Source organism: Lampris incognitus, chromosome 18, assembly GCF_029633865.1.
Source record: "Lampris incognitus isolate fLamInc1 chromosome 18, fLamInc1.hap2, whole genome shotgun sequence".
Taxonomy (NCBI): domain Eukaryota; kingdom Metazoa; phylum Chordata; class Actinopteri; order Lampriformes; family Lampridae; genus Lampris; species Lampris incognitus.
In genome coordinates this window covers 11,921,448-11,941,338 of record NC_079228.1, presented here as the reverse complement: position 1 = coordinate 11,941,338, position 19,891 = coordinate 11,921,448, and the positions used below count along the sequence as shown (strand labels likewise).

The window sequence follows — 19,891 nt, the reverse complement described above, 5'->3', positions numbered from 1 at the left end:
CCCCAAACAGACGCCCCGACTGACCAGAGGAGGCGCTAGTGCAGCGACCAGGACGCATACCCACATCCGGCTTCCCACCCGCAGACACGGCCAATTGTGTCTGCAGGGACGCCCGACCAAGCCGGAGGTAACATGGGGACTCGAACCGGCGATCCCTGATTTGGTAGGCAATGGATAGACTGCTACGCTACCCGGACGCCCCCCCAAAAAATATTTATTTAAAAGAATTGTTTCTGCAGAGAGTCAAAGAGGCATCACATCTTGGAGGTACAGCCAATTCCCTTGATGCATTGCAGAATATATTCAATTATGCATTCAATTGTACACGAAGAATGGTTTTCACTTGAAACTACTGGCTTACATTAATCAGCCAGGAAAGGTGATTAAAACCGGCAACCTGGCCAGCCTTGGAGAATCAGCGAAACAGTTTTGTACAATCGAGTTTCCGTGTATTATCCAAATGACATGTTGCGCTGATGTAAAGCGGAACGGAGAGAACCTTGGGTGAAGCCCAACAGGGCAAGCATATCCCCCCTCATCGATTAACTTGTTAACAGCACATACAAGGTAGTCATCAGTCGCTGAAGGAAAAATGACAAATACAGCAAATTTATCTCGGGAAGGGAGCTCAAGCCATTATTGGCTTCAAGCCAAGCTCATTACAGGGATATTTTTGGTTATTTGGACAGGAAGATAATTTGATGGGTAACAATGCCTGAGGCCATGCTGACCTGGAAACACAAAGGGAAAAAAAAAACTCCTAACAAACATATAAGGCCATTGTTGGCTGTCCTAAGTGAATCTATTTTTAGAATCCAATGCAATTACTTTGAACCCACAGGGCACCGACAATTTATTTGGTAAGAAACAAATAAGGCCACCAAGGCTCTTCTTTTTCATTTGTTCTGAACAGAAAGCTGAAAACCTCACTGCATCTGTGATTTCATCTTGACATGTTCGTCTGTCTCCAGCTTTTTTTCCCCCATCACTTTGCCACATGAGCTGCAACAGTGGGAGTTTAGTGAACCTTCACTTTGTAGAAGTTCATGATCAACTGGAAGAGACAGAGATCCGTGTTTTGAACAATAGAGATGCTGTTTATACAGTACTGTGAAAAAGTTTTTGCTTGGGGCACCCGGGTAGCATGACGGTCTATTCCGTTGCCTACCAACACGGGGATTGGCGGTTCGAGTCCCCGTGTTACCTCCGGCTTGGTCGGGCATCCCTACAGACACAATTGACCGTGTCGGCGGGTGGGAAGCCGGACGTGGGTATGTGTCCTGATCGCTGCACTAGCGCCTCCTCTGGTTGGTCGGGGCGCATGTTCAGGGGGGAGGGAGAACTGGGGAGGATAGCATGATCCACCCACGTGCTACGTCCCCCTGGTGAAACTCCTCACTGTCAGGTGAAAAGAAGCGGCTGGTGACTGCACGTGTATGGGAGGAGGCATGTGGTAGTCTGCAGCCCTCCCCGGATCGGCAGAGGGGGTGGAGTTGCAACCGGGACGGTTCGGAAGAGTGGGGTAATTGGCCAGATACAACTGGGGAGAAAAATGGGGAACACCCCCAACCCCCAAAGGTTTTGCCTCAATTATCTCTATTATTCCTGATTATCTCTATTTTTTCACAATGAATGATTTCAGATCTAGACAAAAATGTACTACTAGACAAAGGGGATGTGATTAAACACAAAACACATTTTTTTTAATTATCACTTCATGAATTCAGTGCAAAAAGTTATCAAAAAACCATATCATCCATGTAAAAAAGTATTGCCCCCTTAAACTTAATAACTTGTTGCACCACCTTTAGCATCAGTAACTGCAACCAAACGTTATTATTTGATGTCAGTCTTCCACATCGCTGTGAAGGACTTTTAACTCACTTTTCTTTGAAGAACTGCTTTAATTCAGACATACTGGTATATTTTCAAGCATGGACTGTCCTGGCGTAGCATCCCTGCTAGGTTGAAGTCAGGACTTTGACTTGGCCAATCCAAAAGTTTAATTTTTTTCTTTTTCAGCCATTCAGACGTGGACTTGCTTTTGTGTTTTAGATCATTACCTTGCTGCATAGCTAAATTACGCTCCAGCTCCTGGAGAGATGACAGGACATTCTCCTTAGGAATTTTCTGGTACAGAGAAGAATTCATGGTTCCTTTAATAATGGCCAGTCATCCAGGTCCCAAGGCATACAAGCATCCCCACGCCATCACACTACCACCACCATGTTTAACAGTTGGTATGATGTTTACTGTGAAATGCTATATTTGCTTTATATCAAACTTAATGGGACCTGTGTCATCCAAAAAGTTCCACTTTTGACTTGCTCACCCATAGAACATTGTCCCAAAGCTTGGGGATCATCCAGGAGCTTTTTTACAAAAGTGAGATGAGTAGCCATGTTTCTCTTGATTACCAGTTGTTTCTGCCTTGCTACTCTCCCCTGACTCCCATTCCCCCGCAGTCTCTTTCTTATGATGGAGTCATGAACACTGATCCCTAGCTGAGGCTACAGAGGCCTGCAGATCTTGGGATGTTCTGAAAATTTCTGTGACCTCTCGGATGTGTGTGCTACCCCTACTGGAAAGAGTCCCCGCTGTTCCAAGTGTTCTCCATTTGGAGATCATGTGATTTGGTAGCTAAAATTCTTCCACATCAATGTGGGAGAATGATATCAGGTTTTTGGAAGCGTTTGGTTCCTGCTTAAGGTGGTACAACCAGTTATTAACTTTAAGGGGGAATTACTTTTTCACATGGGTGATGTGGGTGTTTGATATATATATTTTTTTTCATTAAATAAATGAAATAATAATAAAAAACTGTGTTGTGCTTACTAATGTTTCCTCTAATATTACATTTTGTGTAAAGAGCTAAACCATGCAGTGGGACAAATATGCAATAATAAGAGGTATTCAGGAAGGGGGCAAATACTTTTTCACGGCAATGTATTAATGCACTATAGTACCTTGAAATAGTACCAGAAATTCCTAGATGACAGAAGGGTACTGGCTGATCTTCAGATGGATTATTACAGGCAGTTTAACAGTCAATGCTAACCAAAGAAAGAAACTGGAATGCACTTGATTGCATTACACAGTAGGGTTGGGCCCCGATACTCGGGGCCGAATGGCCCCGGGGGCTAATTTTTGGAAATACCAAGGTATTGATAAGGTGCGAGCTTAATGGTCCTGCTATCGGTACTTCACTTGAGCAGTCACTTTTTTCATATTTTTTCTCACTAGATAAAAGCTATCTTGCAACTTATCTTGCACATTTATCTCATCTCACCAACTCCATCAAATATCCGCTTTGCATATTATATATTTTCACCACTCTCCCAGAACTTATGATCGTCTGTTTAAACGCGACTCACTCTGCCTGCCTGCAGCTGGGGAGGGGGCAGTTACACATAGTACACACACACACACACACACACACACACACACACACGCTCGCAGCTCGCATGAAGGGCTCCAGTGACAGAGAAGCGATGGCGGGGAGAAAATGGTCAAAAGTTTGGCTCTATTTCACTAGAGCCGACAATGAAACAGCCCGTTGCCACAATTGTGATAAGCGTTTTGCATGCAAGGGTGGCAACACCAGCAATCTTTCAAAGCACCTTGCCAAAGTGCATCATCTCTTCATTCGAGAGGACAAGTGTACGGTACCGATAAGAGTACCGTTAAAGTACTGAACCGATAAGCAGTACCGTTAAGAGTAGTAGTATCGATAAAACCCTTTAGGGACCCAACGCTATTACACAGTGTTCCACATGTAATGCCAAGGGATGGTAGTTAAATTAGATGCTATCAAACAAGAGATGGATGTCTTGCTTGGTGTTCTTAGGCCTTGAAAAAATTCATTTAAAATAGGTGACTGCGGCACGTTAGCGGAGTGGTTAGTGTGGTCGCCTCACAGCAAGAACGTTCTGGGTTCGAGCCCCAGGGTAGTCCACAATTGGGGGCCGTCCCGGGTCGTCCTCTGTGTGGAGTTTGCATGTTCTCCCCGTGTCTGCGTGGGTTTCCTCCGGTTGCGCCGGTTTCCTCCAACAGTCCAAAGACATGTAGGTCAGGTGAATCGGCCGTACCAAATTGTCCCTTGGTATGAATGTGTGTGTGTGTGTGTGTATGTCAGCCCTGTGTGATGACCTGGCGGCTTGTCCAGGGTGTCTCCCCACCTGCCGCCCAATGACTGCTGGGATAGGCTCCAGCATCCCCCGTGACCCTGAGAGTGGGGTAAGCAGTTTGGATAATGGATGGACATGTTGGCATTAAAAACCTCTTTACAACTAACTGTAAAGAATGGTATTGGGAGGTCACAAAGTCTGGTCAGTAGCCATGGCACAGCATTGGTCAACATAAAATACAGCTCTTCACTTGTTTGGTTATCTTTCTACTGCAAGATGGAATTTGGAGAGAAGAAGAGTTGAGTGAAGACATGAGGATTTGATTTGAATTAATCAGGTCATCAACACAAGGCCTATCACCCTTATGAAAGCCTCATAAAACCCTTAAAGCCTATATCAAATGGACATGGCAATAAACTGCAGGCTGAAGGTTGTCTCATTTGAGCTGTTAAGGAGAGAATACACATGGAGTGTTTCCAAGGGAATTGGCCTCTCTCTTGATAGCCTGGTTGTGAGCCAAGAAAACATAAAGAAAGGAGAAATTCAGTAGGATGAAATCTCCCACAGAGCAGCATTATGTTTGTAGTTAGAATCAAAGGTGTCTGCTCTTGTTTTCTACTGAGCACCCTTGGCAGGATAAAGACAGACAGCAGTGATGCTTTCCTCTGATCATTACCCTCTAAAAGCAATTTACGGTTCACAATTTGAGAAAGTCTAGCAGAAACAGGTTAAAAAAAATTGCTTTAAAGAGGTACAAGGATGAAGAGGAGGTTTTGCTTCTCTCATGACCGTGACACCCATGGTGGATGCTGTTATTGTTGTTTTTTGGAAATCATGGAAAATATTGTTTTCTTTGTTGTTTTATTTTATTTTCTATTGCTTTTATTGTTTTTATTGAGCCATTCTGAGATAGATATTGAGAATGACATACTCTGATGTGTGAAAAACTACAGCCACTCCCCATGCCATCAATGGGGTGGAAGTGGAGCATGTCTCCAGCTTTAAATTCCTTGGAGTCCACATCAACAAGGAACTCTCCTGGACATCAAATACCCAGGCCCTTGTGAAAAGGGCCCAACAATGCCTGCATTTCCTGAGGAGGCTGAGCAGTGCCCGTCTATCCCCCGAAATGTTCACCAACTTCTACCACTGCACCATAGAGATTATCCTGACCAGCTGCATCTCAGTGTGGTACGGCACCTCAGTAGACCAGAAAGCTCTGCAGCGGGTCGTCAAGGCGGCCCAGCATATCACCGGTACCCAGCTCCCAGCCATAAAAGATATTTATCACAAACGCTGCCTTCGAAGGGGTCTCAGCATCAGCAGGGACCCCACCCACCCCAACCATGGACTCTTCTCCCCCCTGCACTCTGGGAGGCGCTACAGGAACCTCAGAGGCGGCACTACCAAGCTCAAAAACAGCTTCTTTCCTCAAGCTGTTGCCCACCTGAACCTGGCTACCCACTGAATGTCTGTGGATATTTTAAATGTTTTTGTACTCATACTCTTTTTTAACTTATTTTTAACTTTTGGTCTTCATCTGTGTATATCTTACACTGTGTTCGTCTGTGTCTGTCTTGCACTGTTTGGCAAAGCTGCAGCCCTTATTTCATTTTTAAACTGTGCCTGCACATTGTTTTAAATGACAATAACTTAAATTGAATTGAATTAAATCAGTTCCTTCGTCTTCTGCACATTGAGAACAAGATTGTTGGTAGTGCACCATGATGTGAGGTGCTGAATCTCGCCCCTGTAGGCCATCTCATCATTGTTGGTGAAACGGCCAATGACTGTGGTGTCATCTGGAAACAAACTTAACTATTACATTTGAAGGATGAGTTGGCAGTCGTGGGTAAAGAGGGAGAAAATGAGGGGGCTCAGAACACAGCCTTGAGGGGCACCTGCGCTGAGGATCAGGGTGGAGGAGGTGTGGTCACCTAATCTAACAGACTGAGGTCCATTTAGGTTTATTAGTTGGGCATTAGAGAGGAGGAGAGGAAAAAGAAGAGACGGGGTAGGCAATTATAAGTAGTAACTTCCTCCTACTCCTTTTCGAACATATAATATTTGTTGGATTCTCTATTGAGAATTCTTACTAAGAATTCTTGCTGAATTCTTTTGGTTTTATTTATTTTTTGGATTTTCCCCCCATTTTCTCCCCAACTGTACTTGGCCAATTACCCCACTCTTCTGAGCCTTCGCAGTCGTTGCTCCAACCCCTCTGCTGATCCGGGGAGGGCTGCAGTACTACATGCCTCCTCCGATACATGTGGAGTCGTCAGTTGCTTCTTTTCACCTGACAGTGAGGAGTTTCACCAGGGGGACGTAGCGCGTGGGAGAATCACACTATTCCTACCACTTCCCTCTGCCCCCCCCGAACAGGCACCCCGACCAACCGGAGGAGGTGTTAATGCAGCGACGGGACAGATACCCACATCCGGCTTCCAACCTGCAGACATGGCCAATTGTGTCTGTAGGGATGCCCAACCAATAACGGGGTTCGAACCGGCGATCCCCATGTCGGTAGGCAACAGAATAGACCGCCACGCCACCCGGACACCCCTTTTGGTTTTATTTTTATCATGTTTTTTTTAATTGTTTTTTTTCTTTTTTCTTTTTTTTTAATGCTTGGTCATTTTTTATTTTGCATATTTGAAATAAAGACATTTGGTTTGATTTGATTTGATTTGAAAACTAGACACAATGTTCTTTTCTTGGCTGTAATAAAAGGTCAAGCAGAGAATATGCCACACAGCTTTCAGAAGCACAGCATGGTGACTCAACAAAGCTTATTCAATGCTTGCCTCTTGTCATTATAGGCCACATGTAGAGTCAGTACTAAAGTAGAGCCACACTGTAGAACATCATGTTTTTGATTTAATACTTGACTTGCTGGTCTGCTACTAGGTAAGTCATCATTTGTGGCTGTCCTGTGATTTACCGTGTTGATTTATCTGATCTGAGCAAGCTGTAGGGAGCATGCTGACATGTATTTCAGATGCCATACTATTTAAAAAAAGAAAAGAAAAAGAAAAAAGCTCTCTTTACAGCTCTCCAATACAACCTTCTGATCATGAACCCCAAATAAATGTAAAAGAAAAAAAAATCACTGAAGTCTGCTTTTATAAGATCTAACAGACCTTTCCACCCCCCCTTTTTTTCTCCCCACTTGTACCTAGCCAATTACCCCACTCTTCTGAGCCATCCCGGTCACTGCTCCATCCCCTCTGACAATCCGGGGAGGGCTGCAGACTACCACATGCCTCCTCCGATACACGTGCAGTCACCAGCCGTTTTGTTTCACCTGACAGTGAGGAGTTTCACCAGGGGGACATGGGAGGATCACGCCATTGCCCCCAGTTCCCCGAACAGGTGCCCCGAACGACCAGAGGAGACGGTAGTGCAGCGACCAGGACACATACCCACATCCGGCTTCCCACCCGCAGACACGGCCATTGTGTCTATAGGGACGCCCAACCAAGCCAGAGGCAACACGGCGATTCGAACCGGCGATCCACGTGTTGTTAGGCAACCGGAATAGACCGCCACGCCACCCAGATGCCCCCCCCCCCATTTTGTTTGATTTTAAAGAAAACAAGACTGCATGTTGAGAATGCCTGGCATGTCTGGAAGGAATTATGATGCAAGTTCAGTTCCTTAAAATTACTTGTAAGAGATCAAAAAAACCATTGAATTTTAATTCAAGCCAAAATACCAATATGAAAAATAATATGCGGGAGGCAGACAGCACAGCTTCATTGGAAGACCTTGTTAATTTTAGCAGTCTCATTATCTGTTCACTGGCTCAGCAGTGGAGGGCGTCACTTACAAAGAGAAGTAAACAGTGCTGCCCTTTCTTAATAGCTGCCCTTGGAAATGAAAAGAACTGATTCACAGGAAAACAGACGATAAAGCTTTTCAAGAGGAAATGTTCAAACGGAATAAAACCTCCTAAAACATTAAAAGTAATGCTATTATGTACAAGCAAATCAACATCAGATGCAGTGAGGCTGCAGAAAACAGTGAGAGAGCCTTCTATTCTTCCACGCTGCCAACCAATCAAAGCCCACTGTCTGGACCCAATGCTATTTGCTCTGAGTTATTGGAGAAAGAGCTCCTGTCTGCATCACGCCTGCACATAGTTTGCACTGAAGATTTGAGGGATAACGCAATGTTTACTTCCTGACAAAGGCTTCAGCTGTGAAGTGTACCAGCACTAGAAACAGGGACGAATGCTAATTAATGGAGAGAGTCATACACTTTATGGGGCATGTAAAACAATTGAGGGACAGGGCGTCCGGGTAGCACAGTGGTTTGTTCCATTGCCTACCAACACGGGAACTGCCAGGTCGAATCCCCGTGTTACCGTCCCTACAGACACAACTGGCCGTGTCTGCGGGTGGGAATCTGGATGTGAATATGTGTACTGGTTGCTGTACAAGCGCCTCCTCTCGCCGGTCAGGGCGCCTGTTCAGGGGGGGAGGGGGAACTGGGGGGAATAGCGTGGTCCTCCCACACGCTACGCCCCCCTGGCAAAACTCTTCACTGTCAGGTGAAAAGAAGCGGCTGGCGACTCCACATATATCGGAGGAGGCATGTGGTAGTCTGCAGCCCTCTCCAGACTGGCAGGGGGGGGTGGAGCAGAGATCAGGATGGCTAAGTGAGCAAGGTTAATCTGGCCAGGTACAATTGGGGAGAAAAAAGGAAAAAAACAAAACAGACTTAGGGACAGGCAACAAATGCACATGCATAGGGATAGAGAAAACCATGGATGAAAGAATCTAAAAGTTGTCAGGTCTGTCAAACAGAACTATAAATCACTAAATGAGTGGGAACAATCAAGAGGCTTTTATTCAAAATAGACCTATGAAAAAAGGACTTCCCGTGGCTTATTTGCTCTCATCCTGCAGTTCAGTTTCAAACTACGACTAGGCAGGGAAGAACTTAAAATATCCTCCATTCCAAACTCACCCCTCTCACTGTACCATCCCCCATCTACTAGTGGATTAAAAATTTCCTGACAGACAGGAGGCAGCTGGTGTGGCTGGGCAAAATCACATCCAGCACCTGGACAACCAGCATTGGCGCCCCCCAGGGATGTGTGCTCTCCCCTCTACTCTTCTCCCTCTACTCAAATGACTGCACCTCACGAGACCCGTTTTTTTAATGCCTGAAGTTTGTGGATGACACAACCATCCCAGCCTTAACTGGGATGCTGACAAGTCTGCATATTGATGGGAGGCTGATCAGCTGGCCCTCTGCTGCGGCCATAACAACCTGGAGCTGAACTGTTGAGATGACAGTGGACTTTCAGGAGGAGCCAGCCCCCCAAAACTGTCCCCCCTCACCATACTCGACAGCATGGTGTCTGCGGTGAAAACCTGCATATTTTTGGGTTCCACAATCTCCCAGGACCTAAGGTGGGCACCCAACTTAGACATAATCATCAAAAAGGCCCAGCAGAGGATGTACTTTTTCCACCAGCTCAGGAAGTTCAACATTCCTCAGGAACTGCTGAATCAGTTCTACACTGCAATAACCCAGTCTGTCCTCTGCAGATCCATCACTGTCTGGTTTGGATTGGCCACAAAACAGGACAGGGGCAGACTACAATGGACAGTTAAGTCTGCAGAGAAAATCATTTGTGCCCACCTGCCCTCCATTCAGGACTTATACATCTCCAGAGTCAGGAAACGGGCGGGCAAAAATCACTGCAAACCCATCACCCCTGGTCAAAACCTATATATTCCAACTCCTCCCCTCTGGTAAGCACTACAGAGCACTGTACCCCAAAACAACCAGATATTAAAACAGTTTCTTTCCGCCGGCTGTCATTCAAATGAACACTTAACACTGTCAAATAAATCCAACCATATTGTATATACTGTATTGTACATTGTACGTACATTGGTATGCTCTGTCATGTCCATCTGCCTCAGGCATGTGTGTAAGTAACCTGCTAACATCTATTTCAGCATCTCTGATATATTCTCTGCACCATTACACTATCATCTCTTATTTTGTCTGTATATAGTCAATCCTTGTGTATTACCTGAAGACTGTTGTGTTGTCGTGTTGTTATTCTATGTTAAGTACACTGAGAGCCACAAAACCAGAGTCAAATTCCATGTATGTGCAAACCACATGGCCAATAAAAATGATTCTGATTTCATCGACATCACAGGGATTTTGTGCCTTGAAATGCAAGGAGGAAAAAACTTTTTATGCTGCAACAATCCGTTCCACCGTGCATTCAAATACCCCTTCCTCTCGCAAGACAAGATCTCGACCTTGTATGACAACTGCTTGTCCACACTCCGTTTTCAGCAACACAATTCAATGGTAACCTTGCAGTATACAGTATGTGTGCTTATGACAACTGGCTGCTGATATTTTGTACTTGCAAGGTGAGTTTGGAAGTGTGAATTATCGCTTTCAAATATGATAAAAAATGAACTAATCTGAATTTTCTCACTGTACTCTCACATATGTAGTGATTACTGTCATTGTTTTGGATATTTTACATGTAAGGACTTGTGCAAGCATCTTATGTATACACAAGGCTCAGCGTTTTCGGTTTTTATTTTTCAAAGCCATCCAGCATGCTGAATTTCGCCACAAGAGGACATTGTTACATAAGCTCACACGAACAGGAACAACTTTTGGATCCGTGGAAACATAAAATCCGGATGAAAATCAGTTTAAAAATCTGGGTATTTTTCAGTGAAAATCGGTAAAAAACGAAAACGCTGAGCCTTATGTATACATGCATATGAGAGTGATATAATTCAATTGAAAACAATATCATCTAAACTGACGAGCGAGACTCACTTCACTGACTTTTGTGTCAGCTGTATGAGACTTATTTACAATTGCAAATGTGTGCTCTAGATTTGCATTTTGTGTGAAAGCAATCAAATTATAGCGTTTGGGCAAATTAGTTAATGGTGCGAGGTTCTCACACACTGTTTCGAGAATGTTGATAACCATTTGAGGAGTGCATTTAAGCAGCTAAGAAAAAGTAGCACAGCAAGGTCGGACCAGAGGCGGAGCCAAAAACCAGCCCAGTTCTGACTGGAGCAAGTTTGTTATGAAAGGGAGTGAAATTGATTATTATCTCTTCAAAATTGCTCATCACCACTTGCTGCCGCCTCAGGGAGGCCTGAATGCATGAACAAAAAGTCAAAGGACATGTAATGCCATCATGCTGTCTGATTTAATTTCCTTTATAACCTGGCCAAACAGGAATGTAATGGCCTTTCTTTCAACATTTCAGTGAAACATTGCATTTAACAATATCATGCTAAGGTTCATGATCGATCAGGCAGCTGCAGCTGATCCAGAACGCTGCTGCTCGAGTCCTTACTAAGACCAAAAAAGTGGATCACATCACTCCAGCACTGAGGTCTTTACACTGGCTTCCTGTTTGTAATTGATTTTAAAATACTGCTGTTGGTTTATAAAGCACTTAATGGTTTAGGGCCAAAATACACTGATCAGCCAAAACATTAAAACCAATGACAGGTAAGTGAATAACACTGATTATCTCGTTGCAATGGCACCTGTCTAGGGGTGGGATATATTAGGCAGCAAGTGAACAGCCAGTTCTTGAAGTTTATGTTGGAAGCAGGAAAAAGGGGTAAGCGTAAGGATCTGAGTGACTTTGACAAGGGCCAAATTGTGATGGCTAGATGACTGGTCAGAGCATCTCCAAAACGGCAGGTCTTGTGGGGTGTTACCAGTATGCAGTGGTCAGCACCTACCAAAAGTGGTCCACTCCCATCTCATTCATTCATTTTTTTCATTCATTCATCATCAGCCGCTTCTCCGGGGTCGGGCCGCAGCGGCAGCACACCAAGTAGGACACTCCAGACATCCCTCTCCCCAGTAACGCCCTCCAGCTCCTCCAGGGGCATCCCAAGGTGTTCCCAGGCCAGATTGGACATGTAGTCCCTCCAGCGAGTTCTGGGTCTACCCCGGGGTCTCCTCCCAGTTGGACATGCCCGGACAACCTCCAAAGGAAGGTGCACTGGAGACATTGTAATCAAATGCCCGAACCACCTCAACTGGCTACTTTCAACACAAAGGAGCAGCGGCTCTACTCTGAGCTCCTTGCGGATGTCCGAGCTCCTCACCCTATCGCTAAGGCTGAGCCCAGACACCCTACAGATGAAACTCATTTCAGCTGCTTGTATCCACAATCTCACCCTTTCAGTCACTACCCAAAGCTCATGAGCATAGGTGAAAGCTGCTGCCTTTTATCAAATCAAATTTGAGGCTTGATTTTGATTATTATCTTCCACTGCACTGTAACTTTTACTCTCCCGTTTCACCCGTCTTATTTTATTTTAGCTTATTTTTATTTTCTATTTAACTTTTTTAATTGTATTTAAATATCTTTTTATATTGACTTATCTGGCTTTCACATTTTGTCTCGACGCCTTTTATGTTTGATGTAAAGCACTTTGAATTGCCTTGTTGTTGAAATGTGTTGCACAAATAAACTTGCCTTGCATAAGGCTAGTCAATGATAGTTACACAAGACTGAACTGAAAAAACTTTTAATGGAACCTAAGCAAAAGCAGATTAAAAGCCAGGGAGTTTCAATGAGCATTAAAACAATGAAAAAGAATAACAATGATGCTCTATTTTGACTCTATTAGACCAAGTCAGAATAAAACCACTTTTCAAGAATGACAGAAAATCAAAAGATTTCTATTCCTTACACAAATTATTCTTAATAAAGAGAGTGCCATTCTTTAAAGGGAGAACGAAAGCCAAATATCTATCCAATAATACGATGATAGATAAAGGTGAGGACAAATTGAGCGTAAAAGCTCTAAACATTTCAATCTTACTACCAGCTTAACATAATTATCATTATCTATTAGCTTGACCAAATGTATTTTTGTCAGGCTGCCAAGGAGTGTGCACGGAGCTGATCAGAAGAGAAACGTTCGATTTGTTCCAAGTTTGAAGACACGTGAATGTCAGACTGGATTATATCATTGTTTGTACAAGGGCTGTTGTTTACGATCTGTTTCAGGATGCTGGTTTTCTGCTACTAACCCAGCTTTTTCCCCAGTGCAGGCCTAACTGTAGGTCTCTTTTGGAAATTACTGGCTAACATAACCCATCCAATCTAGGACTTTTTGTTGTACTCAGATGTGGCCAACGTGTGAGCTGCACTGACCAAACATGATTTATTTATTTATTTTTACAAAAACACCCTTTCAATCATCCATCCATTATCCGAACTGCTTATGCTGCACTCATTGTCGCGGGGGATGCTGGAGCTTATCCCAGCAGTCATTGGGCGGCAGGCAGGGAGACACCTTGGACAGGCTGCCAGGCCATCACAGGGCTATATTATATTATTTATTATATATTATTATATATATTCAACCAAGCCCAAATTATTTTTAATGATACAACTAAAAATTGGCCACTAAGCAATGAAAATATGTGACTATATGGCCTCATTACAAGAGGAGGAATGACAAGCCCTCAGGCTACAATACATGTCCATGTGTGTCATCAACACAATCTCACACATATTATACTGGCGTAACATTACTAATAAGGTTAATCGCTGTCATGAAAACAGAGACCACTGCATCAAAATAGGATATAATAAGCTCCTTATCATGTGTGTTGAGTCACGGTCCACAAACTTGTTTATTTTGTGGTTGTTGGCTCTGGTGTGGTGGCTCTAAGTAACAGAGAGGCTTTTTACACAGCCTTTTCAAGGCGGGAATGTTAGGCCATTAATCCGCCTCGCCATTCTGTGTATGAAAGGGAGAAACACAGAATCGGGGGGGGGGGGCATTGTTGTTCCGGTGTTAAACTGGTAGTGGATATAACCACAAAGCCTAATCATCGATGTACGTGTTAAAGGAAGAGCCGGCGGAATGGTACAGCTGACGCTGTTGCGTTACACATCACGCCACCTCTGCTTCCGGAACACCAGCATGCTACGTAAAATCACACACTGGGGCGGCGTTATGCCGCCTTTGCTTGGTTCAGTGTAAAAAAAAAAAAACAAAGCTGGCATAAAGACGGGTTTTCATTACACCATTATGGTGGGATCTGTGTAAAAACTGTTCGTGACAGCTCCCACTGCTCTTTTTCAGAAGCTACTCTGCTCTGCCTTTCTGTTATCTTGCTCAGCAACAAGGTTAAAATTCAGACTCAGGCTGGGTATAGTACTGTCAAAACTCTCTGGTTCCCAATCCATTATAAAAGATAAATAATCAGGGCGTCTGGGTGGCGTGGTGGTCTATTCCGTTGCCTACCAACATGGGGATCGCCTGGCTTGGTCGGGCATCCCTTCAGACACAATTGGCCGTGTCTGCGGGTGGGAAGCCAGATGTGGGTAAGTGTCCTGGTCACTGCACTAGCACCTCCTCTGGTTGGTTGGGGCACCTGTTCGGGGGGGCAGGGGGAAGTGGGTGGAATAGCGTGAGCCTCCCATGTGCTACATCCCCCTGGTGAAACTCTTCACTGTCAGGTGAAAATAAACAGCTGGCGACTCCACATGTATCAGAGGAGGCATGTGGTAGTCTGCAGCCCTCCCCAGATTGGCAGAGGCAGTGGAGCAGTGACAGGGCCAGCTCGGAAGAGTGGAGTAATTGGCAAAATACAATTGGGGAGGAAAAAGGGAAAATCCAAAAAAAAAAGAAAAAAAAAGTAAATAATCAAAAAGTCGGCAGAGCCAAATTTCAGTGCAAATTGCATGAAATAACCAAACTGTAACACGCCACGTTATACTTAACTGTTAATTGCCAGCTAATAACTCATAATCTCTGCCAACTCCACCCAAATCTAATGCATTTGTAGTTGGCTGCTATAAACAACCCTCACAACGTGTAAAAGCTTACAGGGTGTGTTTTGACTGATGCCGCTTTTGGAATTAGAACTTGACCCACACGACACACCAAAAGCCTTGACATGCCAGAAGGCGTGAACTGGGATCTTATTAGATGCATGCAAATTTAATAGCCTATATTTCAATAACAACGCATCATCACCAAAGGCAAATGATCTGAACCATCTGTCATTTCCTTAGGGAGGGTGTAGTTCTGTTGGACTGGCTGACATTCTCCACACTGAGGCTGGCAAATGGATGCTACATCTGTTGCCCTCAGCTCACGAAGCAATAAGGGGGCTTCCAACAAACCCAACGCTTCTTTGGCACAACATTGTTTACTGCTACGGCGTCCGGGTGGCATGGCAGTCTATTCCGTTGCCTACCAACACGGGGATCGCCAGTTCGAATCCCCGTGTTACCTCCGGCTTGGTCAGGCGTCCCTACTGAAAAAATTGGCCGCGTCGGCGGGTGGGAAGCCGGATGTGGGTATGTGTTCTGGTCGATGCACTAGCACCTCCTCTGGTCGGTCGGGCCGCCTGTTCAGGGGGGAGGGGGAACTGGGGGGAATAGCGTGATCCTCCAACACGCTACGTCCCCTTGGTGAAACTCCTCACTGTCAGGTGAAAAGAAGCGGCTGGTGACTCCACATGTATCGGAGGAGACATGTGGTAGTCTGTAGCCCTCCCCGGATCGGCAGAGGGGGTGGAGCAGTGACCGGGATGGCTCGGAAGAGTCGGATGATTGGCCAAGTACAAACCCCAATTCCAATGAAGTTGGGACGTTGTGTAAAACGTAAATAAAAACAGAATACAATGATTTGCAAATCCTTTTCGACCTATATTCAACTGAATACACTACAAAGACAAGATATTCAATGTTCAAACTGATAAACTTTATTGTTTTTTTTGCAAATATTCACTCATTTTGAATTTGATGCCTGCAACTCGTTCCAGAAAAGCTGGGACAGGGGCATGTCCACCACTGTGTTACATCACCTTTCCTTTTAACAACACTCAATAAGCGTTTGGGAACTGAGGACACTAATTGTTGAAGCTTGGTAGGTGGGATTCTTTCCCATTCTTGCTTGATGCACGACTTCAGTTGCTAAACAGTCCGGGGTCTCCGTTGTCGTATGTTGCGCTTCATTATGCGCCACACATGTTCAATGGGAGACAGGTCTGGACTGCAGTCAGGCCAGTCTAGTACCCGCACTCTTTTACTACGAAGCCCTGCTGTTGTAACACGTGCAGAATGTGGCTTGGCATTGTCTTGCTGAAATAAGCAGGGACGTCCCTGAAAAAGACGTCGCTTGGATGGCAGCACATGTTGCTCCTAAACCTGTATGTACCTTCAGCATTAATGGTGCCTTCACAGATGTGCAAGTTACCCATGATGCCATGGGCACTAACACACCCCCATACCATCACAGATCCTGGCTTTTGGACTTTGCGCTAATAACAATCTGGATGGTCCTTTTCCTCTTTAGCCCGGAGGACACGACGTCCATGATTTCCAAAAACAATCTGAAATGTGGACTCGTCAGACCACAGCACACTTTTCCACTTTACGTCAGTCCATCTCAGATGAGCTCGGGCCCAGAGAAGCCGGTGGTGTTTCTGGGTGGTGTTGATATATGGCTTTGGCTTTGCATGGTAGAGTTTTAACTTGCACTTGTAGATGTAGCGACGAACTGTGTTAACTGAAGATGGTTTTCCCAAGTGCTCCTGAGCCCACATGGTAATATCCTTTACAGAATGATGTCGGTTTTTAATGCAGTGCCGCCTGAGGGGTCGAAGGTCACGGGCATTCAATGTTGGTTTTCGGCCTTGCCGCTTACCTGCAGAGATTTTTCCAGATTCTCTGAATCTTTCGATGATATTATGGACTGTAGATGATGAAATCCCTAAATTCCTTGCAATTGTACGTTGAGAAACGTTGTTCTTAAACTGTCGGACTATTTGCTCACGCAGTTGTTCACAAAGCGGTGAACCTCGCCCCATCCTTCCTTGTGAACGACTGAGCCTTTCGGGGATGCTCCTTTTATACCCAATCATGACACTCACCTGTTTCCAATTAACCTGTTCACCTGTGGAATGTTCCAAACAGGTGTTTTTTGAACATTCCTCAACTTTCCCAGTCTTTTGTTGCCCCTGTCCCAGCTTCTGTGGAACGTGTTGCAGGCATAAAATTCAAAATTAGTGAATATTTGCAAAAAACAATACAGTTTATCAGTTTGAACATTAAATATCTCGTCTTTGTAGTGTATTCAATTGAATATAGGTCAAAAAGGATTTGCAAATCATTGTATTCGGTTTTTATTCATGTTTTACACAACGTCCCAACTTCATTGGAATTGGGGTTTGTACAATTGGGGAGAAAAATTGGGAAAAAAAAAAACACCAACACAGGGCCTGGAGTAACAATCATTGCCAGACAGGGAGTTCAAGGAAAAACCGTGAGACTGACACGTTTGCCGTGTCTGATCTACCAAACCACACACGGCATTAGGCAGAATGGATTCACATGAGAGGAAAAAGCTCCTGACACCTTACCCCAGGGAAAAATTTAAGCCAGAACATTAATTTGTCTCCCCACAGGCTCCCGTCATAGGTGGCATGTCAAAGTGACGCCTATATCATCTATCTTGACTAGGAAAAGACACTAAGTGGAAGAAAGTGAGAAGAAGACTTTCTGAATTTATGTTATTTTGGACTACCCTGAGGGTCGAACCCAGGACCTTCTTGCTGCGAGGTGACTGCGCTAACCACGCCGCCCTCAATATTCATATTTTAAATATTATTTGGCTGAATTATTTGCTTGAACATGATTGTGTTTTTGTGGCTATCCTTTGCAAATCCTGCAACCTACTAATGTCAAGACGTGTGACGCATCTCTCTGCTGCTGTGCACAAGTGACTGTCTGAAAGACCTACAGTTGGTGACAAATGCCAGCAGTATAGAGCCATCTCACAGATTCTGATAAAGACAACTTTGCTGCTGTTTTCAAAAGCAGTTCTTGGATATCAAGTCAGGGTACATTGCAAAAGAACTTCAAAAGAACTTGTGCTCGGTACAACGAAGCAATATCAAACTTCCCCCTCCCAACATTTTGACTTCATTGCTGGCTGTAGTCTTTAAAAATGCAAAGAATTATTTTGGAGAAATGTCCTCTGGAAATGTTCAATTGTGCTACAAATGGCTTTTATTTATCATTGTCATTTAGTATTTCATTCTTTTTTAAAAACAAAAAACAAAACTGCAAAACCAAAGTGAAATACGTTTCATTTATTCACCTCTCCATACTGCAGAGGTGATGCAAGAGCCTGTTCTGCAGGGTCATTCCCAAGGATTTTGCCTCACCAAGGACGTGCGAGATCAATACTCCCAGGGCCTTGAGAGAGCAAGGATCAGTGGGACTAATGACTTACCTAGATCCTCTTTAGTCCCTGGCTTAATGAGCAACACCTCTGAGGGCACCTGTGATATCACCACTCATCACCCTGGCACCAGTTGCATGGAACTCAAAATCATCCTCTCATTTGTGTTTGTCAATTGCTCCATGGTGAGAACATGACATCAGCTTAGTAATATGCGGGCTGGGGCTGGCTATGGAACGATCATCTATATGTGCTGGGTGATAAGAGCTAACGTGCCTAAATCCTCCTACAGACTGTGTGATTTTAGCAATCCTATAAGTTTATTTGCAAGCCACACTGTGCGATATGGATCTAATAAACTTGGGTACGACATCAAGTTTGATGTATGCAGACTGTACGATAATACCTACTGAATCACAGGCTACGATGCAAGCCCATAAAAGCATCATCAGCGCGGGTGCCGCATCAGCGCGCGTAATCAATCCACGCCGCTGGTAGAGCAACATGATGCCAAGCAGGAATCGAGTCCTTTCAGTAGTCGCTGCAGCTCGTTTTAGCTCGTTTTGTTGAATCCATGGCATTTGGGTCACAGATGCTAACAGTCTGTTTGTTTGTGTTTAGCGTCAGCAACGATTCTGTGTCGTGTTGATCAGTGCATCATTTCGTGCTGCATTTCTATTGATTGGTTAGTAGATGTAGGTCGTAGCAGCAGTCACATTGTGAGATGGTCATCCTAAATTTCTGACACGGTCAGACTTTTGTCCCAGGTTATCTTCGGTCAAAAGACCGTAATAACAGCCATCTTTGAACCTGTCTCACAGTGTGATGTAGGACCTCCATTTTGGAGCCACGACCAAAGATATCGCCACGTTTAGTCATCTTTCGTCTGAGATGGCCCAAATCAAAGTCTGTATGACACTTAAGGGAAGGTAAAACAGGGAAATGAACCCCAAACTAACTGATAAGAGCAGTCTCCTGACTTCCCATCATATTTTTAATTTGTTTGTAGAACCTCTGACAAGAGTCCTGTTTTGGCAGGACTTTCTCTGTATGTCACGTCATGTTGTTTTGGTGCTCTGTGTGGCGTAAAATTCCGGCTGAGTCCATGGTCATGTGAGAATAATGACAGAGGCCATTTAGAATAAAAGATTGTCTGATCTGTGCTGTTTGCCATCTGCTTTGCTACAAAGTAAATACCCTGGATTACTCTTGAAAATACTGGCCTGTGTCACATGTACAATGTATCGACGTATCACATGTACATGTACTATCAGATTCTGAAGTGAGCTGCCAAAATTTGCCTTTTTAAAAAAAAAAAACCTGAAGTAAAGTTGAGTCCAAACTAGGCAGCACCATGTTTGCACATTAACAGGAAGACAAAAACATGCATTCATACATACATAATCTTGACTCATCTGCTCACATAGTATAGAATCCACCTCTGCACCAGAATGCTCACTACACAATTGCTATACAGGATGGAAGGGCAAGGACTTAAATCAGCCAATTAAGTAGGAA

The 19,891-nt window shown here is 44.4% G+C and overlaps 1 protein-coding gene across 1 annotated transcript in view; it reads right to left on the bottom strand.

Annotated features, from left to right (window-relative positions):
- The window catches only part of ctdp1 (CTD (carboxy-terminal domain, RNA polymerase II, polypeptide A) phosphatase, subunit 1), a 129,178-nt gene that overhangs the window by 48,443 nt on the left and 60,844 nt on the right, over positions 1-19,891 (bottom strand). The gene's annotated exons all lie outside the window — the stretch shown is intronic.